This window comes from Delphinapterus leucas, chromosome 17 (genome assembly GCF_059928025.1).
Source record: "Delphinapterus leucas isolate spDelLeu-1000000601 "Yukka" chromosome 17, BTC_Dleu_Yukka2, whole genome shotgun sequence".
Lineage (NCBI taxonomy): Eukaryota > Metazoa > Chordata > Mammalia > Artiodactyla > Monodontidae > Delphinapterus > Delphinapterus leucas.
Window position 1 is genome coordinate 81,381,836 of NC_143145.1, and position 26,328 is coordinate 81,408,163.

Sequence of the window (26,328 nt, forward strand, 5' to 3'; positions counted from 1 at the left end):
ATTTGTTATTGTCTGAAGTAATTTAATTGGGTAAAATTTCAGTTTCAATTATGTTTCTCTTCTAATATTAATAGAATTTTACTTGAAAATTACTGTTCAAATGCACAGTGTTTCAGCACTAAAATAGCATTAGATATATAATAAAATAGGTATGTTGATTATACCAAGAGTGGTGGAAGCAGCCCTAGTAGTTCTTATTTGGAATAGTTTAAAATGTTTCCAGCAAAATGCCTGTGAGTGTAAGGCACACCTCTAACAGCAGTTAGTGATATTTTATGCTTTTCTTTTCCTGCTTCATAAAATTTGAGCATCCTGCTTCATAAAATTTGAGCATCCTCAGAGCTGCTGCCATGCAAACAAATAACTGATTTAACTATGCCCTGTGTAAAGTACACATATCAGGTTTAGCTTCTAATGTAATTTGCTTTAGCTTTCTTATAAGAAAATTGTATAAGACAGGTATTCCTTAGTAATAATTTGGTATACATCACATCTTAAAATATATTACAGGGCAAATATATTATCATAATCGTTTACCCAAATCAAAATGAAAGTAAACTATCAAGTAATCGTTTTAATTAGACATAGAATGAAGGTTTTAAGTATTTAACAGGATAACTTGATGTACTGCTGAAATACAGGGAATTGTAGTTGAAAGTTGTTTCTGTACCCGAATCTATTTTTGTGTACCTCAAAGTTTGTAAACAAAAGTGAACACATATAAAATCTGGCAGTTTAAAGAAGTTCCTAAACATCTATCCTTTGACAGTTAATGAAAATGTACTTTTCAAATACATGGGCAAAATCACTTCAAAAATCATAACATATTCAATTATTATAGTTATTTTTCAAAGCAAAATGGAGATGAATGGTTTAGTATTGATTTTATCTACATCAATTGAATATTCATTGTATTTGAATTTTTTAATCATTAAAGCATTTAATACTCAGGTATATTTTTGTTTTTTTTTTAAGTAGTGTAACTGTTTTCCTTAAAACCCTTTCTTTTTTGGACAATATAACCTAATTAAGACAGTTATTTCAAAACTTTAACTGCTTTTATTTAATAAGAGAATTCCTGTTCCCTAGATCGTATTATTCTTAAAAGAAGTTCCTACCTTGAAGCACTCTTAATCTAGCTCAGGTTTTCTTTTTAAATCTATACTACATAGAAACTTTTCTTCTTCTAGAGTTAGGCATTTATCGCTATGAACTTACCTCTTAGAACTGCTTTTGCTGCATCACATCAATTTTAGTATGTTACCTTTCCATTTTCATTTGTCTCAAGGTTTGTTTTTTTTTTTTTAATTTCTCTTTTGATTTCTTCCTTGACCCGTTGGTTGCTCAGCAGCATTTTGTTTAATCTACATATCTGTGAATTTTCTGGTTTTCTTCATGTAATTATCTTCTAGTTTCATACCATTGTGGTCAGAAAAGATGCTTGATATGATTTCAGTTCTCTTAAATTTATTGGAACTTGTTTTGTGGCCTAACGTATGATCTGTCTTGAAAAATGTTTCATATGTGCTTGAGAAGAATGTGTATTCTGTTGCTTTTGGATGGAATGTTCTGCAAATACCTGTTAACTCTATCTGGTCTAATATATCACTTAAGGCCAGTGTTTCCTTATTGATTTTCTGTCTGGGTGATCAGTCCATTGATGTAAGTTGAGTATTAAAGTTCCCTTCTATTATTGTATTGCTGTCTATTTCTCCCTTTAGGTCCATTAATATTTGCTTTATATATTTAGGTGCTCCTATGTTGGGTACGTAAATATTTATAGATGTTATATTTTCTTGTTCAAATAAGCAAGCTAACTTTTAGGGATATTTTAGGAACTAGAAAAAGAGCTCAGGGAACTAGAAAAAGAAAGGAAGGAAACATCAAAGATTACAGAAAAAATGAAATAGAGACTACAAAGATAATAGAAAAGATCAATGAAACTAAGAGCTGGTTCTTTGAAAAGATAAATAAAATTGACAACCTTTAGCTAGACTCACCCCGCCCAGAAAAGAGGACTAAGATAAATAAAATAAGAAATGAAAGAGTTGGCACAACTAATACCACAGGAATACGAAGCATCATAAGAGACTACTATGAGAGAATGGACTTGAGGACATGGGGAGGGGGAAGGGTAAGCTGGGATGAAGTGAGAGAGTGGCATGGACATATATACACTACCAAACGTAAAATAGGTAGCTAGTGGGAAGCAGCCACATAGCACAGGGAGATCAGCTCTGTGCTTTGTGACCACCTAGATGCGTGGGATAGGGAGGGTGGGAGGGAGACGCAGGAGGGAGGGGATAGGGGGATATATGTATACGTATAGCTGATTCACTTTGTTATACAGACAGTTATACAGCAACAAATGGACAACCTAGAAATGGACAAATTTCTAGAAACATACAGTCTACCAAGACTGAATCATGACAAAATAGAAAATCTGAACAGATGGATTACTGGTAAGGAGATTGAATCAGTAATCAAAACCTCCCAACAATCAAAGAAGTCCAGGATCAACCAGACACCTTCACTGGTGAATTCTACCGAACATTCAAAGAAGAATTACAGGCATGCCTCGTTTTATTGTGCTTTACAGATACTGTGTTTCTTACAAATTAAAGGTTTGTGGCAACCTGCATCAAGCAAGTCTATTGGTGTCATTTTTCCAACAGTATTCACTTCTGTGTCACATTTTGGTAGTTTTCACAATACTTCAAACTTTTTCACTATTATATTTGTTATGGTGATCCGTCATCAGTGATCTTCGATGTTACCATTGCAAAAAGATTACAGCTCATTGAAGGCTCAGATGATGATTAGCATTGTTTAGCAATAAAGTACTCTTTAATCACAATGTTTATTAAGACACGATTCTATTGCACCCTTAATAGACTACAGTATAGTGTAAACATGATTTTTAAATGCACTGGGAAAACAAAACAAAAAAAATCATGTGACTTGCTTTTTGCAATATTTGCTGTATTGCAGTGGTCTGGAACCAGTCCTGCAATATCTCCGAGGTATGCCTGCAATTCCAGTCCTTCTCAAACTCTTCCAAAAAGTAGAAGAGGAGGGAACTCTTCCAAACTCATTTTACAAGGCCAGCATTACCCTGATACCAAAGCCAGACAAGAATGCCATAAGTAAAGAAAATTATAGGCCAACAAATATCTTTGATGAACATAGATGCAAAAATCCTCAAAAAAATATTAGCAAACTGAATTCAATAATACGTTAAAAGGACCACATGCCATGAGTAAGTGGTATTTATCCCAGGGATGCAAGGATGGTTCAACATCCACAAATCAGTATGATACGTCACGTTAACAAAATGAAGGACAGAAATTATATGATCATCTCGATAGATACAGAAAAGGCATTTAACAAAATTCAATATTCATTTATGGTAAAAAAAGAACAAAAACTTTTAACAAATCAGGTATAGAGGAACTATACCTGAACATAATAATGACCATATATGACAAGCTCAGCACTAACATCCTACTCAGTGGTGAAAACCTTTTCCTCTATGATCAGGAAAAAACAAGGATACCCACTCTTGCCACCTTTATTCAACATAGTATTGGAAGTCCTGCCAGGTCAGTTAGGCAGGAAAAAGACAATTGGCAAGGAAGAAATAAAATTGTCACTACTTGCAGATGACATGATAACTTTATATAGAAAACCCTAAAGACTCCCCCCAAAAACTATTAGAACTAATAAATGAATTCAGTAAAGTTGCAGGATACAAAATCATTACAAAAAATATCTATACATTGCATTTCTATATACTAATAATGAGCTATCAGAAAGAGAAATTAAGAAAACAATCCCACTTAAAATTGCATTAAAAAAATACCTAGGAATAAATTTAACTAAGGGGGTGAAAGACCTGTGTGCTGAAAACTATTAAGACACTGATGAAAGAAATTGAAGAAGGCACAAATAAATGGAAAGATATCCCATGCTCATGGATTGGAAGAATTAATATCGTTAAATGTCCATATTTGTTTGTAGATTATAAAGCAACCTACAGATTCACTGCAATCCCTTTCAAAATTCCAAAGGCATTTCTCAGAGAAATAGAACAAACGGTTTGTTTGTTGACGCCATAAAAGACCTGGAATACCCAATGGAATCTTGAGCATGAAGAACAAAGCTGGAGGCCTCACACTTCCTGATTTCAAACTATACAAAAAGCTATAGTTAGAGAACAGTATGGTATTGGAATAAAAACAGACACATAGATCCATGAAACAGAACAGAGAGCCCAGAAATAAACCCACGCATTGATGATCAATTAATACATGACACAGGAGCCAAAAATACACAGTGGGGAAAGCACAGTCTCTCCAATAACTTGTGTTGAGAAAACTGGATAGCCACTTGCAAAAGAATGAACTTGGATGACTATTTTACACTACACACAAAAATTAACTCAAAATGGATTAAAGACTTAAACATAAGGCCTGAAATCATAAAACTCCTAGAAGAAAACCTAAGCAGTAAGCTCCTTGGCATGGGTCTTGGCAATGATTATTTTAATCTGACACCAAAGGCAAAAGCAACAAAAGCAAAAATCAAGAAGTGGCATTACATCAAACTAAAATCTTCTGCACACCAAAGGAAATCATCAACAGAATTAATAGACAACCTACTGAATGGGAGAAAATATTTACACATCATATATCTGATAAGGGACTAATATTCAAACTATATAAAGAAGTCATACAACTCAAAAGCAAAAAAACAGTCCAATTAAAAATGGGCAAAAGACATTTTTCCCAAGAAGACATACAGATGGCCAACAGGCTCACGAAAAGATGCTCAGCATCATTAATTGTCAGGGAAATGCAAATCAAAACTGCAATGAGATATCACCTCACAGCTGTTAGAATGGCTATTCTCAAAAAAATAACTAGAAGTAGCAGGTGCTGGCGAGGATATGGAGAAAGGGAGCCCTTGTGCACCCTTGGTGGCGTGAACTGGTGTAGCCACTGTGGAAAACAGTATGGAGGTTCCTCACAAAATTAAAAATAGAAATGTCATATGATGCAACAATTCTACATCTGGGGGTTTATCCAAAGAAAACAAAAACACTAACTCAAAGAGATATATGCACCCGCATATTCATTGCAGCATTATTCACGATAGCCAAGATACGGAAACAATTTGTGTCCATCAGTGGATGAATGGATAAAGAAGATGTGGTGGGTGGGTGGGTGTGTGGTGCATATGTATATGAATATTATTCAACCATAAAAAAGAATGAAATCTTGCCATTTGCACCAACATGGATGGACCTCGAGGGTGTTAATGCTGAATGAAAGAAGTCAGACAGAAGAAGATGTATACCACATGATCTCTCTCATATGTGGAATCTAATAAATCAATTAATTTTTTTAAAACCCCAAGTTTATAGAGCAGGTTGGTGGTTGCCAGAGGCAAGGGGTAGGGGGTAGGAGAAATGGATGAACTGTTTTTGGTTTTGGTTTTGTTTTAGTTTCAATGGGAAACAAAAACAAAACAAAAAAACATACTAGAGATCCAGTTGCTCTACTTAAACCTTGGGTCTGCTGTGACGCTTAAATTTCATCATACCCATTTCACCTTTTATCAGCCAGTGAAGGAAGAGGACGAGAAAGCAATTTGTTTTGAGAGAAATGCAATTGATCATATTCAGAGGCTGACTCACAAGAGCTTTTCTAAAATGCATGATACCTCTGCCAGAATTAAAAGGAATTTCTTAATTAAAACCATAATACCCGTGTGTCTAAGAAGTGTTTGCATAATCAGATTGCAGGCACACTTGTATGCCTGCGCTGGCCATTCCAAGTGTTCTGCTGTTTGCACGTATTTTGCTCTCAGTGCTGCCACCCTGTGTATGGCAGTGCCTCGGTACTCTGCACTAATTTTCTGTGGGTTTTTTTTTTAAATTATTATTATTAAGCGATAACGTCCAAAACTACTTCTGGAAAATAAGCATGCATATTACAATAAATTTTAAAGATATTTTAGGATACTGTGCTCTGTGTTTAACGCTGTACTAAACCTAGATTTTTAAAGGTTACACAATTCAGAAGTATGGTGTTCAACTGCCAAAAACAAAATTTGGGAATTTTTACAGATAAATACCTTTATCTGTTTCATCTGTCACTTCACTAAACGCGGAATTGGACTAGTATTCTAAATACAGCTTGAAATTAATCAAATATGAAAGCAGAGCGTTTGATCCTTTAAAGATGAGAAATATTATAAGATCTTTTCTTTTAGCCAAGTTTTAGTTAAAAGTTCTTCCTAGTAAAAGCAAAACCAAAAATGAGCACAAAAGAGACTGTTTCTGTTTAAAAGAAAAAGAAACTAAACTTGATTGGTTAAATTATTCCCCGAATCATTAGCCAACATGACTTTTAAATTATATCACCCCAAATATTTTGAGTATTAAGACTGTGCGTCAGCCATAAAATACTTCGGCTGGATAGCAATCTCTGTTTTCACCTATATTATCTCACTTAATTTTTACAGCAATCTTGTGAGATAGGAAGTGCAGGCATAATGTGTATGCAAGGAGCAGTAATGATTTCAGAAACTGGAATTCTGTTGCTTTTTATGAGTAAGTCTTTAGACTGGACAAGCCATAGAAGCTAAATACATTAATTTGCTAGAGTAAACCTAAATTATCTCCATATTGAAGTTTAAATATTTATTTTAAAAATGGATTTGTTGTAAAAATAAAAATTTCAGTCATAAAGTTGACACTGAGTAACTCAAGTTAGAAAGTGCTTGCGTGTCCACTTAATTTTTAAAAGTTATAGATAAGGGGGATAGTTTTTATGAATTTACTAAGTTAAGGAGATTTTTAAAGATATAAACCTAAGCTTCCTTTTTTTTTTAAACATAGTAGACTATCTTTTATTTATTTATTTTATTTATTTATTTTGTTTTTGGCTGCGCTGCCCGGCACGTGGGATCTTAGTTCCCTGACCAGGGATCGAACTTGCGGCCCCTGCATTGGAAGTGCGGAGTGTTAACCACTGGACCACCAGGGAAGTCCCTAAACTTTCTTTTTTGACGACCTTAAATAGGTACAGTTTTACTAATTTTTGCTTTCAAACACATTTACAGCAAAGCCTTCTGATTTCAGAATGAGCCTCTCTTTTTGCATGTTTGAATAGTTTCCGTTCAATAAATAATGTAATTCTGTATCATGACAACTGAAAATATTGACAGTAAAAATTGCAGGTCTTCAAGGGAGGGGGAGAGGTGGCACTTGAGGTAGGCTTTGAACAAGGCGTGAGTCAGGAATAGGCAGGAAGGAGGGCAGACACGCCAGTGAAGTGAGTCGTCTCAGCAGGGGGTAGGAGGCAGCAGTGTGCTTGTTGTCCTCAGCCTCCAAGAGCACCAGTCCGACTGCAGAGGATGGTTTGCTAGGGGGCAGCGCAAGTGGGACTGGAAAGGTGCGCTGCGGCCTGACTGCGAGCCACCTTGCCTGCCAGCCCGAGGCATCTGCGCTCTGTGCCTTAGAAGGCACTGCAGCTGTTTGAGCAGGGGAGGGTGTTCGGAAAACTAAGTCGATTCAGAATCCAGAATGAATCGAGGCCGTGGGTGTGAGACTAGCATTACAAAAACGTTAGTATAATCCAGGCTTGAAGTGGTGGTCCACTGCTGGGAGGGTGACTCAGATCTCTCTCACTAAGCCCATTCTCACTAGCAAGTTCCAGACCTTGATTTTCAGGGGCCTCTTGGACATAACCACCAGGCATGGACGATTGGCATCTCAAACTCAGCATCCCTACTACTGGCAACTCAGACTTCAGTCCTTTTGTGAACGGCCCTACCGTTCTTTCAGGCCCCTGGTCAGGAAACCATCCTTTTCCACGTTGACTTGGAACTTCTGTTGTAGGCTTAGTACTTCTGTCGTAGAGACACAAAACGAAGTGGACACGTAGGGGAAGGAGGAGTTACCGCCAGTGGGAGGATTCAGTTGGCACAGACGTGGTCCTGGCGCAGGGAGTCGGGTTGCCTGTGGGGGGGGGGGACAACCAAGAACGAGGGGATGATGAGGGTGCCGGCCTGCAGCGCACGCTGGGCGCTCCCCTGTGACGGGGGCCCAGCGTGTCGTGAGTGAAAAGAACGCTGGTAGATGAGGTGGAAGGGGAAGCTGGGGTCAGGGTGGACCAGATCTCCGCTGTTGAGAGATCGACCCCTGAGGGTCAGAGCCGGGTCTGTGGTGATGCAAAGCCATCACGTCACATCTCTTCGCTGGGCCTCCGTTCTTATCCCTTCACTCAGCCCTCTCATCACGGATTCCCGGCACCTAACGTTCTCCTGGGCTCCCCTCAGCCGTCTCCCCAGGTCACAGAGGAGCTCCCCGCCCGGGGCCTCATTAACTCCGGCTCTGAACTGGTGGCCTTCGGCCTGGGGAGAGTCGGCCTAGCGGCGGGCTGGGCCCCTCGCCTCGTTCCTGCCCCTGCCTCTCCCATCCTGGGGTTTCCACCTACACGGTGCGTTCAACCCTTCCTCCCCAGGCAGAAACAGAATATTCTAGAAGCGCTCTGCCGTCTCACACCCCCTCCTGCGTCGTCCTTCCGTCGCTGCCAGGCTCCCTGGAAGAGTGGCCTCCGCTCTCCGTTCCCTTCACCGCTTCCTCCTTGAGCTGCCCTGCCCCGCCCATTGGAGGCTGTGTTTGGAGGGAGCATCCATCAGTAGCCCCCAGGTACCACAGCCAGTGGCACCTTTTACTTTTTGTCCCCCCCTCGGCCCTCCTGCAGCAGGAGACGCGTCGTGCACCCCCCCCTCCCCGCTCCTCCGGCAGCTTGCACGGTGCCCCCTCTTCCCCGCCCGGCCCAAGTCGCCGTCGTTTCCGCGGGCCCTGGGCTCCCCTGGGCCCGCTCTCCTCCCTCCGTGCCCACTTCTCCACCAGCGTCCGCTCCTGGGACATGTCCACGTCCACGCCCGTGTACAAGACGCTTTGCCCCGTCTCCTCCTGAGTCAGCAGATTGGCAGGCCGGGTACCGTGCCAGACTCTGAGCCAGGTGCCCCGCCCCCCCTGCGCCTGGGCCCTTCCGGCGCGTACACACAGACCCCCTGTCCGCCACCAGCAGGCCAGCTTTGTAGTGGGTCTGCAGAGGCAAGTGCACATACCCCCGAGAAGGACAGACGACAGACTGGGGGGAGGATGCACACACACCCGGAACTGGGGGAGACCCAGAATCCCAGAGAGAGGCACACACACAGAGCCACAAGGGTCAAGGGGAGACGCGTACACCGGGGCTGCTGTATCTCTCGGTCTATAAATTATTGTTTGTACTTCTGGAGAGACGGAGGGAGGAGAGAGCACACCAGCTCAGGCCCAGGGAGGGGACAGACGCACAGCAGGGAGAGATCCGTGCTCCCACGGGGTGGGCTGGGGGGAGACTGGTGATGCAGTGACACGCATCCAGAAGGTGGAAGGTGGGGGAGAGAGACACCCAGAAAGGGGGGTCAGTAGACAGATCAGGAAGGGGTGGGTCGCTCACCTTGGGGGGATGAAAGGGAGACACACGCACACAGGCAGGAGGTGGCAGAGTTACACTCACACCAGGATGTGAAGGGAGACTCACCCTCATACACAGGAGGAGCTGGACACCCACAGAGGCACCCGGAGCCTGGGAGAGACACGCGTACACACACCCTGCAGGAGACAGACGCCCAGAGAGGAGAGCGGGACACACACGTACCCAGAGCGGGAGAGACGTGTCTACGCCCCCAGTTGGGAAAGCAAGACAGATTCGAAAGGGAGCTGGCACGTGGCGCACGTGCATACACGTGCGTGCACACGTAGAGATGGTGTGCGGAGAGGCGCACAGACACCCGCTGAGGAAGAGCACGTGCGCGCGCACAGAGCCCCCCGAGTCACGGAGACACGCAACTCACCCGCGCCTCCCGTGGCTGCGCTCGCACCCGGGGCTCCGGGTCGGGGGTGACGTGTTCTGACGCCCCCTGGGTTTTCTTGGAGAGAATCACTGAGCGGACGTTATCACTTGACCTCTGTGCGGAGCTCACGCCAGGCCGCCCTCAGGTCACAGCTGCACACGGAATGCCAGACTTCAGTGCCCTTAACCTCAGTAAAGGACTGAACGCTGCCGCACGTTCCCATCCAAGTTGCATTTCTCCGAGGGTATCGTGCGTGTCATCGCAACCGTCTCCCGAGTCCGGGAGTAGGATCGCTATGGCTGTGGCCGGGACTCTGCTCGCTACCGGCTTCCGGCCCTGGTGCACAGCTGGGGCTTGCAGTGGCGGGTGGCCTTGTCGCCCATTCGTGGAACTGGGTCTTGCTTGTCATGAAATCGCCCCTCACCTCTGCCCAGCGAGCGCGCGGGAAGCCTCGGGAGATGCCAGCTCCTGGGCTGAAAACAGTCGAAGCGGAGTCTCAGGTCGCGGCTTCCCACCCACCCATCGCTCCTCGGGGCCGCCCCTCCCGGCTTGACTCCTGTCCCCACCGCGAGCCAGGCCTCCCTCACCTCCCCAGCGGGCCTCGCCCGCCACCTACCTCCCTGTGCTGCTCCCATCTCATCACGGGGTCCAGGGAGCCTGGAAGCTTCTGTGGGAGCCCCGTGGAGAGCCAGGTGGGGAACTCGGAACAGCAGCAATCACCTGGCGTTACCAGGCGCTCCCTCCGCGCTTCCAGCCAGCGCGCTCACACCTGGCCACTCCTTCCAGGCTCATCACAAGGCCGTAGATGGGTGCTGAGCTCCTTGAGTTCCAGGAGGGAGAAAAGGAGGCTCAGAGGAGTAGCCAAGTACAAGTAGTAAATGAGAGGATGCACGGAAAAGACTCAGCATAGGACCTGGTTCAGATACGTGCTCAAACGGTTCTCATTGTCTATCGGCCCTGTCGACTCAGCTCTGCGAAATTCTACCTGACAATGGTAACAGCGATAATAGTTCCTCTAATAGATCTAGGACCTCTAAGAGTCCAATGGTCTAGTAATAGACAAGTATTAATTTATTGCATGATTCATGTTTTCCTTTTATTTATATTCTACTGTAATATTTGATAGAATAGGAATATCTATTATTTTATGTTCTAATTAATACTAACCTATTAATAGCTAATAGTCTAATAGAGAGCTAATTAGAATTTATAATAGACATTAGGTAACTCTGCCCAGGTTCACTGAGAAGATTGAGTCTATCGGGCTTGCCTGTCAGCAGCCTGTTCCCTGACCACCAACCCCATATCTGCCCCCTCATCCCCCCTTTTCTTGGCTGCCGAGCAGCTGTGCTCTCCTGCCCAAGGCTCACCATCTCTTTTCCTGTCCCATTGAGCATGGAAATGTGTTCACCCCACTGGCTCTTTTTCTCCGGCCAGTGGAGATGTTCAAGATTCTCCAGACCAAGCAGGTGGAAGCTGGACTCTGCCACCTCCATCCATCCCGCCGTCCTTTCTCCTGCAGACCTTCGTACCTTCACCTCCTTTCCCAGACCTCGCCACGTGGGGCTTCCACGTGCGTGAGCATGTCTGTGCACACGCACCACACACACACACCCCATCGCCAAGCCCGGCAGGTGCTCCCCTGTGCTGTGACTCGGGGCCCTTCCCCTGTGGGGCACCTGCCACCTTCGGGCCAATGTGTCCAGCCCCCTCCCGGCCCGACACAGTTCTCAGATCTTGCTAGACTGATTTGTCCTCTACCCTCATTACAGTTAAAAATGACCCAGTCATTGTATGCTAAATGATTGCTTGAAAGCCTGAATGTTGAAAACCCTCTCCCAGAATATTTATTTCTAGAAAATAATTTACATAGTTGAAAGGCCATGACTAATAAAGGTATTTGTTCCTGTTACTTTTACATCCTCTCAGACTCCGAGCAGTAATTGTCTGGCTTCAGTAGAGTGTGTAGAATGGTTGGTTGGCCTGTGACCCTGTGTCAGGATTTCAGAAACGATCTCATGAACTCCGTCCTTCACAGAAATTGTGAGAGTCAGAAACTGCATGTAAATCATTTCTGGCTTCGTCACCATCAGCCAGGTTTTATTAAGCACCCACAGAGTTTGTAGTATATCACATATAGGTTTACTGTGGAGGTTAAGTTTAGTGCTGCCTTCAGAGATTTTTTTGTACAAGTTCTTATTATAGAGTATTTCAAAAATACTGAAAAATCAAAAGTGGAGAGAACAGTAGAATGCATCCTCGCCTACCCATAATCAGTTTCAGCAGTTATCACCTCAGTGACTAGGTCCTCCTACCCACACCCACCCCTTCTCCTGCCCACTAATTTAATACAAAGTTATTTCATATCACTTGTATATTTTTGGTATGTACAAAATGTACAGACTCTTTTTAAAGATATAATCACAATACAACTGTCACATCCCAAAAGAACAATAATGCCTTCATATCATCAAATATCTAGTTAGTGTTCAAATCTCCACAGTTGTCTCTTAGGTTTTTTTTTTTTTTTAACAATTTGCATGATTCAAATCCAATAAGCCTATTTATATAATCAGTTGACATATCTCTCAAGTCTATTTTGACCTCCAGGTTACCTGTTCCCTTCCCCCCACCTCTTAAAATTTCCTTGTTGAAGAAGTGGGTTTTTCAGTTCGGTTTGGTTTTAGTTTTGTCCCGTAGAGTTTCCCACAAGTCTGGATTTTGCTAATTGCATCCCTGTCGGGTTACTCGACGTGCTTCTGTGGCCCCTCATTTTGTGTAAGAATCAGGTTCTGCTTTTTGCCTCCAAACACGTTGAAGTCTCCTAGAAAGAAAAGTGGGGAAGCTGGAATGTGGAAGAAGTAAATTTTGAATGAAGTGCTACAAGCAATAAGAATGACATTGATATATGTGTGGTAAATCTAGATATGTGATCCCTTATTTCTGGTGGAATATTGACGTTCACATCGTCAAAAATGTGGTTCAATATTAACAGGTATTTCCTTCTGGTATTTTTTTTCTTTCAACCTGTGTAATACTTTTGTAAACTGAATTGGGATCTTCCTTGTTTTGTATCCTAACACCATATAAAGGTTATTTCCCGTGTACTTTTGTGTTACTCCTACATATTCCTCAGAAGCTGGACTCCTTTGAATGAGCACCTTTGAATTCAAAGCATCCTTTGAATGAGCACCATATTTTACTTAGTCGTCCCTGTGGTCGGCCAAGTAGTTGATTTCTAGTCTTCACGTAATGCAGTGATGGATGGTCTTGTGCATAAATTGTTATGTGCGTCTCAGGTTATTTTCTTCAGATAAATTCTTAGGCATGAATGAGTGGAGAAAATGATAAGTGCCGTCTTTTGCTCGGCAGTCGCGTGGCCAGTTTGACTTTTGGAAGTCGCCGTGGGAATGCGCATTTCCTCAGCCCTCCCCAGCGTGGCCCTGACCACCGTCCATGCTTTTTTATTTCTCTCGTGTGTATTTATCTTTCATATCTTTTCCCCACTTAGCTGTCCCCTCTTGCCGCCGTCATTGATTTGCCTTTGACACCTGAGGCTGCTAATCTTCCCTGGGCCAAAAATCTCAGCCACCCAACCTGCTGTGGTTTTGCCTGAGAGATTGGCCCTGAGTGAGGGCAGGCACAGCGCCCACCTCCGTTATGAAGTGTGTGGTGCGCGTGCATGTGGAACCACACTCTGGGTGTTCAGAACCTGGGTTCCTTCTCTTTCTCTTGCTCCCCCTCTGTTTTAGGTCATGGATGTTGCAGCTTAAATGAAAGATCACTGTGTATTAATATTACAAGCTCATGGGAAGCTGAGGGGGGAGAAACTCACCTGCCAAACTCTGAATTAATCGGAATTTGCAAAACACATAAATTAAGGGAGTAATTATTCACGTTACCCAACAATTCCTTTACTAAAACGTAAGGATTCAGATTGGCACCTCTTTCGGTACCTTTTGCCATTTAACTATCTGGGGGGACGTCGGTTAGAAGTCTAAAGTCTTAGAAACATTCAAACGTCCTAATCAAGATGCTCTGAAATTACAGCACCTCCGAAGAATACCCCCCGTTTGTATAGCGCTCTGACACGTGTCATTGGCCCTTGAACCGCTGGCCTCTGTGACCAGGTGACTCAAGGGCGGCCGCACGTGAGTGCAGAGTCGTCCTCAAGCGGCAGCGGAGCCCCAGGCCTGCCCCTCCGTGACTTGGTGCCGCAGCGCGGCCACGGCCAGCCCTGCCTCGGGACTGTCCCTCCCTCCCCGGGTCGCGCCCCCCAGCACCAAACTGCCGCAGCTCCCCAGGCTCAGCAGCCTGGTTTCCTGTGCCCGTGCTCACGTTGGCAGGTTCCCCTCACTGTTCTAAAGGAATCGGGCACCTTGGGACTGATGGGCGTTGCCTGGGGCTCTTCCGTGGCAAAGGGCTTGATACGTCCACACGGAGGCAGAACCACACGGGGGAAACTGAGCATCAGTATAATCTTCAGAAACAACTTCAACATAATCTGCATTGGGATGTTTTGAAAGGCCGTGTCCTCTGCTGGCTGGTCGTCAGGCACGTTCTCACCTCCTTTGCCCACGTGGCCGGCGCCCGCTCCTCCTTGCAGACTGTGCCCCGGGGTCCCCTCTTCATGCGGCAGCCCTAGTTTCTGTCCCCTCTGTCCTCTGCCTGCACCCGGGTGTCCCGGTCTGGCGTCTGCACACACCCCATACTCCTGTGTATTCTTTTTTTTTTTTTTTTTTTGCGGTACACGGGCCTCTCACTGTTGTGGCCTCTCCCGTTGCGGAGCACAGGCTCCGGACGCGCAGGCTCAGCGACCATGGCTCACAGGCCCAGCCGCTCCGCGGCATGTGGGATCTTCCCGGACCGGGGCACGAACTCATGTCCCCTGCATCTGCATCGGCAGGCGGACTCTCAACCACCGCGCCACCAGGGAAGCCCCCTCCTGTGTATTCTTGTGTTCTGGGTGCCATCCCCTCTCATCCGTTGTTCTTTCTCTCAGCCTTTGCTTCTCTACCTGGTCCTTCCCGTCAGCCCTTAACGCGTCAAGCCTCTGCTGTTGTAAAAACAAGCAACACGTGGTGACGGAAGGTTCTCTCTCTTTTTCTACCCCTCGCCCTCCAGCTGGTGCCATTTCTCCAAAGAGCAATACGTGCTGGGAGTCTCGGACTTCTCAGGTTCAGCTGATTCCTCAACCTCAGTGATCCATCCCGGTTCCTCCATCCCCTGACATAGTTCTTCCCAAGATTTTACTAAAAGCCTGCGTATCACTCACACAAAAGGGAGTAGGATGTGGTCCTTACCTTGACCACTGTCTGCATGAATCACTGTCTTCCTGGTTTTTCCTCCTATTCAAGGACGTTCCCTCTGCGGGCCACCCTCTTCCGTCCATCCTGTAAAGGAGGAGTCCCTCCTCGAAGCCCTGTGTTGTAAGTGGCCTTCCTGCTGGGCCTCCGCTCTGTCCTCACCTGCCCTTCGGAGCCTTTGCGGCTTCTCCCTCGTCTGTCAGATAAGCTGCCGTTCAAGGTCTTCACCTGATTGGCTGTTTCTTAACATGGATAGTGTAGCCCTTACTGAGTGCTGGTCACTGCGGTATGTGCTCTACACACGACATCACTTATTCCCCATAACAACCCTGTAGGGTTTAATTATCTCACTTTTCAATTGAGGAAACCCAAGCTGGGAAATGGTAAGTCATTCACCCAAGGGCTCACAGCTGGTCCCCTTGACCCCGTAATCACAAGCCTGCCTTTCCCTCACCTACTCGGCTTCCTAAAGCGCAGGCCCTTCATAATCTCCTGGTCTCCTCCTAGCCTTGCCTTTCCCTAAGGTACCATTGGCTCCAGGCAAAAAGCAGTGACCACGCCTCCCCGTAGCCCCTTCTCCCCAGGCCGGGCGCTGTCCCCTGTCCTGCTCCCCGCTCTGGGCCACACTCCAGCCTCTCCAGCCACACTCGACAGGCCCACACCTCACCTCTCTCACCCCCAGTGTTTTTTTTTTTAGAGACATTATTTTTTTTTACATTTTTAAAATCATTTTTATTGGAGTATAGTTGATGTACAACGTTGTGATAGTTTCTGCTGTACAGCAAAGTGAATCAGTTCCACATATACACACAGCCACTCTCTTTTAGATTCTTTGCCCGTATAGGTCATTACAGAGTATTGAGTAGAGTTCCCCGTGCTCTGCCGTAGGTCCTTATTAGTTGTCCAGTTTATGTACAGTCGTGCGTATTTATCGGTAAGTGTGTTCGGACATCCCGTTCCCCCCTCTGTGCAGGTGGGGGGACTGCCCTCCTCTATGGAGGAAGACGAGATTTCTAGGCATGACCACCAGGTGGCACAGTGACTGCAGCATCCTGGTGTCGGGGAGCTTGGGCCAAGCCAAGACAGACAGCAGGTGCTCTTGGCTGCTGGGCCCCGAGGGAGACCCGAGAGAGTTTTCAGATTTAAAGCATTCAACCTATTCGTCGTCATTCACAAAGGCAGTCATGGAGGGTGGACCACCGTGTTCCTTCACAGGTCCATGTGGCCAACAGGAGGGAAGGCTTCCCTCCTTCTCTTCTTCTCTTCCTCCTCCTATTCGTTCAGCAAATATTTGAGCACCTCCTTTGTGCATCCACTCTTCTAGGTAGGAGGCATATGGAAGCAGATAAGAAAAGGCAAGATCTCAGCTCTGAGGGTGCTTACCCTGCGGCCTTCGCTGGGACCCCGTAGAAGATACTGGAGACAGAACCAGGAGTCTCTTTGCTCTTTTTGTTACTACCCCCAAAGCCCCTTTTTCCCCTTGCCTCCGGCGTGGATTGACCCCTAGTTTTATATTATCCAAGTAGGTTTCAGTTTAAAAAGCAAAAGGACCACCAGTCAGTGTGCCGTTGTGACTAACTTTGTTTTCTTCATGATTTTCTTTGGCCACTTGTGACCCTACTTCTCAGTTATCCCACTTAATCAAGAATTGACTGTGTTCTCTTTACAGTTAAAGATATTAAGGTTCAGAAAGGCCACAAGGCATGTTAATGTTGCATAGGTTAATACACGAAGAAATACGTACTCAGGTCTCTATATCATCACTCCATCATGTTCAGGATCAGTGCCAGTGAAGTTTTTGGCTTTTTTAATTTATTGAAGTCGAGTTGATTTACAGCGTTGTGTACATTTCTGCTGGACGGTAAAGTGATTCAGTTATGCACATATATATTCTTCTTCATATTCTTTTCCATTACAGTTTATTATAGGATACTGAATAGAGTTCCCTGTGCTATAGAGTAGGACCTTGTTGTTTATCCATCCTGTATATCATAGTTTGCATCTGCTCATCCAAAACTCCCACTCCATCAATGCCAGTAAAGTTTTTAAAAATAAAAAGAAAACAGGCAAGTCCAGAGTTGTGACAGGTACCTGTAGATAAATTTGGCAAACACTGCATTTTTGCTGGAGGGAGCTTGACAAGGTGGGCCCAGTGTAAATTACTGAGTTAAAATTACATCTAGTGTTTCGAAACATTTCCTCTGCACGGGATGAGCAGGAGTGTGAGAGGAATGCACGTATGATCACTTAGAAACCTCAGAGATCACGAGTTGCTTGTTTGAAGCTAGGGGGAGTTCCTGTCTGCTGGAGCAGCCTCCTTGGTGGGGTCAGCCTTCCCTGAGTACATGTGGACTGCCATCTCCTCCTGTGTCTTCCCTCCCTTTCTAATCCCTCCACCCGCCTGGCTCTGCAGCACTGCATTCAGTTCCCAAACCCTTGCCAACCCTGCTTCGGTTTCAGCAGAATGAGGGGAGGGGACGAATTCGAGATGCCATGTGACAGGGACATTCCCACGCTGCAGCATTCACAGTGTGGAATGTTGGTTTACTGCGTACTTTGATAAAGTAGCTGTTTTCTCTGATTTTTAGTAATCGTCATGTTTCCACATTAGAATCTTTGACCACAGTTCAGCCACAAGCAGGGGTCAGTCCACCATCCCCGGAAGGTCAGCAGTCACATATTCCCTGAAATGCCGTTCAACACAACTCGCAAAGTGACTGCTGGCTCCATGCAGATTGGTTTTGTTTATCGGTGATATGGGATTATCTGTGCCCATGACCACCATGAGATTTAGGCTACACTCCACTCCTCTCACAGAGACGAGACGATCAAAAGTACACTGCTTCACCAAATATGAATCTCATGTCACATGTGACGGGTTAGTGTTCTTCACTTGGAGTCCTGCACTTGTCTGTCCTTCAAAGATTCTGTTGGCTGTGATTCTATGTAGCAGCCTGTGCCAGAAAAGAAAAAAAAAAAAAAAGAACCCTTATTTTCAAGTGCACGTCTGGTCGTTTGGGGGCATCACTAACTCCTGAGTCACCCACCGAATAGGAGAGTTTTGCATTTTGAGCCCTGAGAGCCCTGCTAGAGACCTCAGGTACGTCCCCTTGGTGAATTCTCACAGGACCGCACGGCGTTCATCCCCATCCTGCAGAGACACTAAATTGTCCGAAATTACACTTAGGTAAGGGTCCGGCAGGATTCAAACCCAGTTCTGATTCTCAAAAAGCAAGTCCTTTGCCTCTGTGCCACTGTTCCCCATACTCTGGCTCTGAACCGTGTAAGGCCTCCCTTTTTGTTAATTACCTATCAGCAAACACTGCAAAGGCTAAAGTGAGTTTATAATTGAGGAAGGTCACATTTCTTTTTTTTTCTAACTTTTTATTTTATGTGGGAGTAGAGCCGATTACCAATGTTGTGAGAGTTTCAGGTGCACAGCAAAGCGACTTGGCCATACATATACATGTATGCACTCTCTCCCAAACTCCCCTCCCATCCAGGCTGCCACATAACATTGAGCAGAGTTCCCTGTGCTCTACAGTAGGTCCTTGTTGGGTATCCATTTTAAATATAGCCGTGCGTACATGCCAATCCCAAACTCCCTAACTATCCCTTCCCCCCATCCGTCTCCCCTGGTAACCAGAAGTTCACTCTAAGTCTGTGAGTCTGTTTGTGTTTTATAAATAAATTCATTCTTTTTAGATTCCGCATATAAGCGATGTCATATGATATTTCTCTTTCCCTGTCTGACTTACTTCACTCAGTATTACAATCTCTAGGTCCATCCATGTTGCTGCAAATGGCATTATTTCGTTCTTTTTTATGGCTGAGTAGTATTCCATTGTATATATGTACCACATCTTTATCCACTCCTCTGTCGATGGACACTTAGGTTGCTTCCATGTCTTGGCTATTGTAAACAGTGCTGCAATGAACATTGGGGTGCATGTATCCTTTTGGATCATGTTTTTCTCTGGATATATGCCCTGGAGTGGGATTGCAGGGTCAAGGTCACACTTCTTTAAAAAAAAAAAAAAAATGCTAACCTAAAAAGGTTGATAGGAAAATCACCACTTAATTCTGTTTCGGAAGGCAACATGACACAGAAGGTTGGCTGTTTGGCGCATAATCTAAAAACGTGGCTGGGGATGGGGGTGCGGGGAGCACATTATTCAGGCACCTACATTTAGGAGAATTTGTAAATCATGAGAATAATTTTTTTTTTTTTTTTTTTTTTGCGGTACACGGGCCTCTCACCGCTGCGGCCTCTCCTGTTGCGGAGCACAGGCTCCAGACGCGCAGGCTCAGTGGCCATGGCTCACGGGCCCAGCCACTCCGCGGCATGTGGGATCTTCCCAGACTGGGACACGAACCCACGTCCCCTGCAACGGCAGGCGGACTCTCAACCACTGAGCCACCAGGGAAGCCCCATGAGAATAATTTAAAATGTTCAGCCCTCGATAACATGAGTCGTACAGGACTCCTCCACCATCTCCAGCTTCGTTCTGTCTCTGTCACTCTTGGCTCCAAAAATAACCAATTGCCTGAAGTTATCCAGATCCACCAACAGTGTCCAACTCCCTACCTGCCATACCTGCCCAGGCTTGGCTAATTCTTACTCATACTTTTGTTGTCTTGGCTCAACAGTCACTTTAATTTTTTAATGACTCAAAGGCAGGCCTACTAGTCAGCACGACACTTTTCATTTTTAAGGCTACCACTAATTAACATATTTAAAAGATCTGTACCCAGGCTGAAGTGAAACTCTCCAGTGAGTACTTCCTTTGGTATTTGATAAATGGAACCTATCCCAGAACTGTTTATTATTTGTAGGTCTCAGTTCCAGTTCCAGTGTATTCCTGGAGCCTTTAAATCACGGAGTGTGATGTGCCAGTGTGTAAGGGACAGGTGAGCTGCGCTGGCCTCCTCCAAGGGCGGCAGCTGAGAATGTGGCTCTAAAAACTGCCTCGACATCTATCCTTTCTAGTAAGGAGTCAGTGTGACCCTACAGTTAGGCCAGTAGCCCGCTCATCTTTTTTTTTTTTCCCCCTCCGCATGGGGAGAAAAGATTTTAGCCATTTTGAGTCATAACCCTCATAAAGGATTTAGTCATGAGTTTATCATCTCACAGAAACGTGGGGGTTTTGTTTTTTTTTTGCGAACTTCAGTAAATTCATAAGAAGATTTTGTTTCTTGGCCTCATAAATTTTAAGTTTCTCTCAGTACGAAAACTTGGCCTTTTTCATAACTTCATTGAAGTATAATTGATATTTAATAAACCGCACATATTTAAAGTGTACAGTTTGCCAGGTTGCGACATACATCCCTGATACCATCACCACAACCAACATAGTGAACATAACCGTCATTCCCAAAAGTTTGCTCATGTCCCTTTGTGAGTGATGCCCCCCGATCCCACCCAGTCCCCAATAACTACTGAGCTGTTTCCCGTCACTACAGATTAGCTTGTATTTCCTAGAATCATATATAAATGGAGTCACGCAATATGTCCTCTTTGTTTCTGCCTGATTTCTTTCACTCCGCGTGGTTATTCTGAGGTTCATCCATGTTACTGTGTGTATCAGTAGTATATTCCTTTTCATTGCTGGTTATTAGTCTGTTGCATGAACCTGTTACAGCTTGACTATCCATTCACACACTGAGGGACATTTGGGTTGTATCTCGTTTTTTACTGTTACAAATAAGGCTGCTATGAATATGCATGTATAAATCTTTGTATAGACATCTGTTCTCACGTCTCCTGGGTAAATACTTAGGTGTGAAATGGCTGTGTCACGTACTTAACTTTTTAAGAAACCGCCAAGCTTTTAAAAAGTGATTGTACATTTTTACCTTCTTGCCGGTATGAGTTAGACTTGTCTCACATACTCACCAGCAGTTGATACAATCAGACGGTCACTTTTTCTTTGGTTTTTGGCTGCGTTGGGTCTTCGTTGCTGCGTGCGGGCTTTCTCTAGTTGCGGTGAGCGGGGTCTACTCTTGGTTGCGGTGCGCGGGCTTCTCATTGCGGTGGCTTCTCTTGCTGTGGAGCATGGGCTGTAGTCGGGCGGGCTTCAGTAGTTGTGGCACATGGGCTCAGTAGTTGTGGCTTGCGGGCTTTAGAGCGCGGGCTCAGTAGTTGTGGTGCACGGGCTTATTGCTCTGTGGCATGTGGGATCTTCCCAGACCAGGGATGGAACCCGTGTCCCCTGCATTGGCAGGCAGATTCCCAACCACTGCGACACCAGGGAAGTCCTTTTTTTTTTTTTTTTTTTTTTTTAATTGTAGTCATTCTAGTGTGTAGAAAGCAGCATCTCCTTGTGGTATGATTTGCATTTCCCTAATGACCAGTGATGGTGCGCATCTTTTAATGTGCTTATTTGTCATCCATTATCTTTATTGGTGAAATGTCGATTCACATATTTTGCCCATGTTTTAACTGGGTTGTTTTATTATTGTTGAGTTTTGGAAGTTCTCTGTATAGCCTGAATACAACTTCTTTACACATGCTTAGCAAAGTTTTTCTTCTAGTCTTCTAGTGGCTTGTCTTTTCATTCTCTTAACATTGCCTTTTGAAGAGCAGTTTTAAAGTCTGATGGAATCTAATTTATCAATTTGTTATTTTATGGGTCGTGCTTTTAGTATTGTAACCAAGGAATATTTGACTGACTGAATGTCACAAGATGTTTATCTTTGTTTCCTCTTCGCATTTTTATAGTTTTGGGCTTTAAGTTTGTGTCCATGATCCATTTGTATATGGACTGAGGTATGGATCCAAGTTCTTTTTTTTCCCCCCAAAAAACCTCTTTTTTTTTTGTAAAAAGATATTTTCTAATTATAAAAGTAAGACATTTGTAAAATACGGAAGAGTATAAAGCCTACATCTTGCTAATTTTTTAATAACTTACCGAGGTACATTTAAAGGTATTGTGGCGGAGTGGGGCGGAGTAGTTCTAAGTGTGACTTTACAAAATTGGAATCAGAGTATATTCCATGTCCTGCTTTTAAAAATTTTAGTGTTATATCAGTGTTTAATCATGTGACTTAATGTTTTTTAAATGCATGTTTTTAATGGCTGTGTAGTTATCCTATCATATAGACATATGCTACTTTACCCCTTTTATTAGACATTATCAACTTTTATTCTTAAAATATGCCTGTACTTAAATCTTCGTTTCTCGGCTTTTTTCCTTATACTTTTAGAAATGATTTATCAGGTCACCATACATGTACGCTTAGCTTTGACTACCTATTTCCACAGTGTATTCCAGAAAAGTTTCAATGGTTTACACTCCCAACAGCAATAACTAAGACACTTAATTTTTTCAATTAATTTTAAAATCATTTTTTGAAGTATAGTTGATTTACAATGTTGTATTGGTTTCAGGTATGTAACAGTGATTCGATATTTTTATAGATTATAATCTATTTCAAGTTATTATGAAATATTGGTTCTATGCCCTGTGCTGTGCATCACGTCCTTGTATCTTAAGAAATTTAATTTTTTATGGCAAGTGTGTTTCTGTGAAAGCCTCAGGGATGCCCCTGGACACCCCTCTCTTGTCCTCCGCAGGGTCCCTCTAACCTCGGCTGCTGTCCCCAGGCCAAGCGCCTTGCTCTCCCTGCCTCCTTACCAGATGCACCCCTCTCGCTGGGCTCTGTGGACGCTGGCCAAGTTAAGCAAACTCCTTACATCGCTTACCCCTTTCACCAGAAAAAACTTGCCTGGTGAGTGCGCATCTCTCTTAGGTCTGCAATCATGTACGAGGAAAGCGTGTCCGTTTTCTCGGCCGTGGTTTGCCTTGTCTCCGTTTCTCCGCTGCCTCTGTATCCTCAGCCCCGCAGCGTTCTCTGCTCTCTCCCACCAGGCACCCCGACGCCGCCTCTAACCAGCGCCCTACCGTTTTTCTCCTCCTCGCTGCAAGTCCCTTGCTGGCCCTCCGCTGGCACCCACGTGGAGGTGCGTCCCGTCCTCCCGGCCCCGGCCTCTCACCGCCCGCCCCGCCCCGCACTCTTCCTTGCTGGAGGCTGGTGTCCTCACGCCTGAGTGGTGACCTCTGTGCAGCAATGGCAGGGGCGCTCCGGAACCCTTAGCAGCTCTGTCTTTTTGTGGGTTGTGCCACCTTTTCCTTCCTTCTCGACGCTCTGCCTGCCACTCGGCCTCTAAATGGCCTGGTTTGGTCCTACCGTGGTGGTCAGGAGGCTCCACCGTGAGCCGACCGGTAACGGGGTTGGCCCTGAGTGACAGGAGGCGACTCAGCCAGCTCTGCCACCCCCCCAGCCCCCCGCCCCGCATGTCCTTTGTCAACACTGTCGGCTCACAGGCGGCCTCTCTCTGGGACAGGCTTCTTCTTGCTGGTTTTCAGCTCTGTGCTGTGTGCTCATCCAGCACGTTTCCTGCATCCCATTGAAGTCCCCGCCCCTGCACCTCCCCCGTACTTGTTCTCAGTGCCGTGGACCCCTTCGCTGTCTCACACTTGCTTCTCATCGCTAGTACATGAGCGCGACAGTCCCTGCACTTTTCGCATCTGAACCCTTAGGACGGGCTGTAACTGTGCGTCACGGGTCACCTTGGACTCTGTAATCCGCAGGGGTGACCTGTGAGTCCTGGCTAACTGGCATGCTACCCACACCCCGTTTCCCATCTGTGTTGTACATCCTTCAGGGCAAAAGTCCACAGTATTCTTCTCCTTTTCTGATCTTCTGTCACTTTTTTATACCATACAATATTGCTTTTGCTGTCGAGTGGTCACCCTAATACCGCCTTAGGGCAGCTTTTACTTTAACCGTCACGCTGCTTGCCCTGACATAGGCGTCTTTCCTGTAGCTGCAGCTCCTGTGCACCTCGAGAACAGGGGCCCGTGTGTTTGCAACCCCAGTGATTCAGATCGGTGCCACATGGGATAGAGGCTAGTAACAGTTATCACGTTGGTGTCAGCTGTCTGTCTTACTGGAGGGGTGGTCACATGTGGCTGCACGCTGACCCCGGGTCCGGGGAAGTGAAGCACGTGGTTTCTGCACAGAGCTCCTGGGGCTCCTTTCTTTCCTGGTCAGCGCCTGCAGGTGTAGGTCTTCATCACCTGCACAACATAAGGATCTCAGGACGAGCACACATTGGGTGCTTCACAATTCATTTGGGGTTTTCTTTGTGTTGAAGATGGACTTGCTTGCCACCTGCGAATTCACTTTAAAACCAGTGGTGGCCTCATCGTGAAGAGCAGCTCAGCAGCTGGGCGGTCGCCCCTCTCCTTGTTCAGCCTCTTCTTCGGGGTGCTCGTGGTTTGCACCCCTCCCTGTGAACGCACAGCCTGAGGGAAACACTCGTCCAGCAGGATTTCTCCCTCACCTGTTATTCAGAACAAAATATACAACCCAAGAGGTTTTTCTCAAAACTGTGTTACAAAGGAAATCATGGATGTGTTTAGAGTATAAATGAAGAAAATAAGCAGCAATTTTGAGAAGCAGCAGTAAACTTGGAATAATATTTTACCAAATAAAAATACAGACAACCCAGATAATTTCATTGTGATTTGAGGGGAAGTATATAAATCTAGGGATATTGATTTGTTTACTTTTCATTTTTCAACATACTGTAAATATTTTATTTGCTTCACATTTGTTCCTAACAGAATTTGAGATAGATTTTCCAATGAAGTATAAAGATGTGAATAAGTGATAATGAATTAAAAAAACCAATTTGGTTCATATGCCATTAACCAAGCTGGGTCTGACTTTTGGAATTTCAAACTAACTCTTCTTTTCTTTTTAGGTTGCCTCTTGGTGCTGCCTTGACCGTATTTGGCACCCAGAATGCTTCATTCTGTGATGGTCTATTAATAAGGTTGCCTTGCTAGAGTTTGGAGCAGGGCCCCAGGTAGGTGGCTTTTATCATTATATGGCATGGCTTTCAAAGTGATCACTTATTCCAGCTTCTCAATAATCTAAGATATGACATGAAAAGCTTTGAAAAGCCTGCCACATAATAAGCATGCCACTTACTATTTTAAGGTCCATCAAAATGTATCATGTTTAACAGGACTTCGTTAATAGTTACAGAGTCTAACGGAAGGATTGGAATCGTGGCAACGAGCACTTTTTCCTTACCTTGTGCACAAAACGCAGAGCTGCTGCAAAAGCTATTGGTCCATGTTCCCCAAATCACCCGCAGATAAACTCTTAAGCTCTTCCCTCTCCGAGTCTTGCCCAGCGTGATAGATTATCCCGTGGTACCACTGTATCTCTTTCTGTCCACTGGGAAGGGTCTGGTTAACTCTGGGCAGGTGGGAGCTCGTTCCGCTGGCTGGGATGTGGCAGATGCTAGAACGAGGACCTCAGTGGGACAGCAGCAGGTTGCTGGCCTTGTCGGAAAGAGGACAACTCGGGCTTCTAGATTTCCCAGCCTGTAAGGTGCAGCTCAGTGGCACAGATCGAGGTGTAGCGATACTTGGAAATCCAGGCACACGTGGATTTGGTACCAGGTAAGTTTGTCAGTGGGACCTCAAATACAGGATGGAGGTTTAGGAACCTGGGCCCGGGCCAGAGGATGGGCTCGAGGCCCTGAACTCCACCGACGGCAGGCGGGCAGCACCCCGGGAAAGGAGGATGCAGCCGAGGCTGAGAGCCAGGCAGGGTCTCACAGTGCAGAGGGACAGAGTTCTGACCGGATAAAAGGCCCATAAACTGAGCTGGTTGAAATCCTCTAATCTCAGCACACTATGAAGAGTAAGCATGAGAATCAAGTCAGAATAGACTGTTAGTTGTTCGTATGTTGTAAGTATTCTTTAATTATATATGAAGATGTTCATGGTTTTTTAGTGTTACGGGTTATGGAGTTTTTTCTTTTTCTATTTCCTTGTAGTTTTTACACTCTCTTGGAATGAAGCTGTTTTTGAGCAGTTAGAGAAAGAAAAAATGTTTTCATTACTTTTACTTAGCCAACTCTGTTTATGCAGATTCTCTCCTTTTTCATTTCTCTTGTATCTGTAACTAGTCAAACATTTTCTCTGCCATCTTCAGTTTTCATCCCCCCATTTAATATCACAGGAAGAACATCCTCTTTAAAGATTTTGAACTTTACTTTGTTCCTTTTTCTTTCCCATAA

At 45.0% G+C, this 26,328-nt stretch overlaps 1 protein-coding gene across 4 annotated transcripts in view; it reads left to right on the forward strand.

Annotated features, from left to right (window-relative positions):
- The window catches only part of PLAG1 (PLAG1 zinc finger), a 52,032-nt gene that overhangs the window by 7,580 nt on the left and 18,124 nt on the right, over positions 1–26,328 (forward strand). Inside the window, exon 2 of one of the 4 annotated variants that reach the window (XM_089899140.1) lies at positions 6,980–25,101. The exons of 2 other annotated variants lie outside the window; for them this stretch is intronic. The gene's annotated coding sequence lies outside the window, so the exon portion shown is untranslated. Of the gene's footprint in view, positions 1–5,203; positions 25,102–26,328 lie in introns of those variants that run through there. One more of the 4 variants, XM_022556823.2, reaches the window with a different exon arrangement.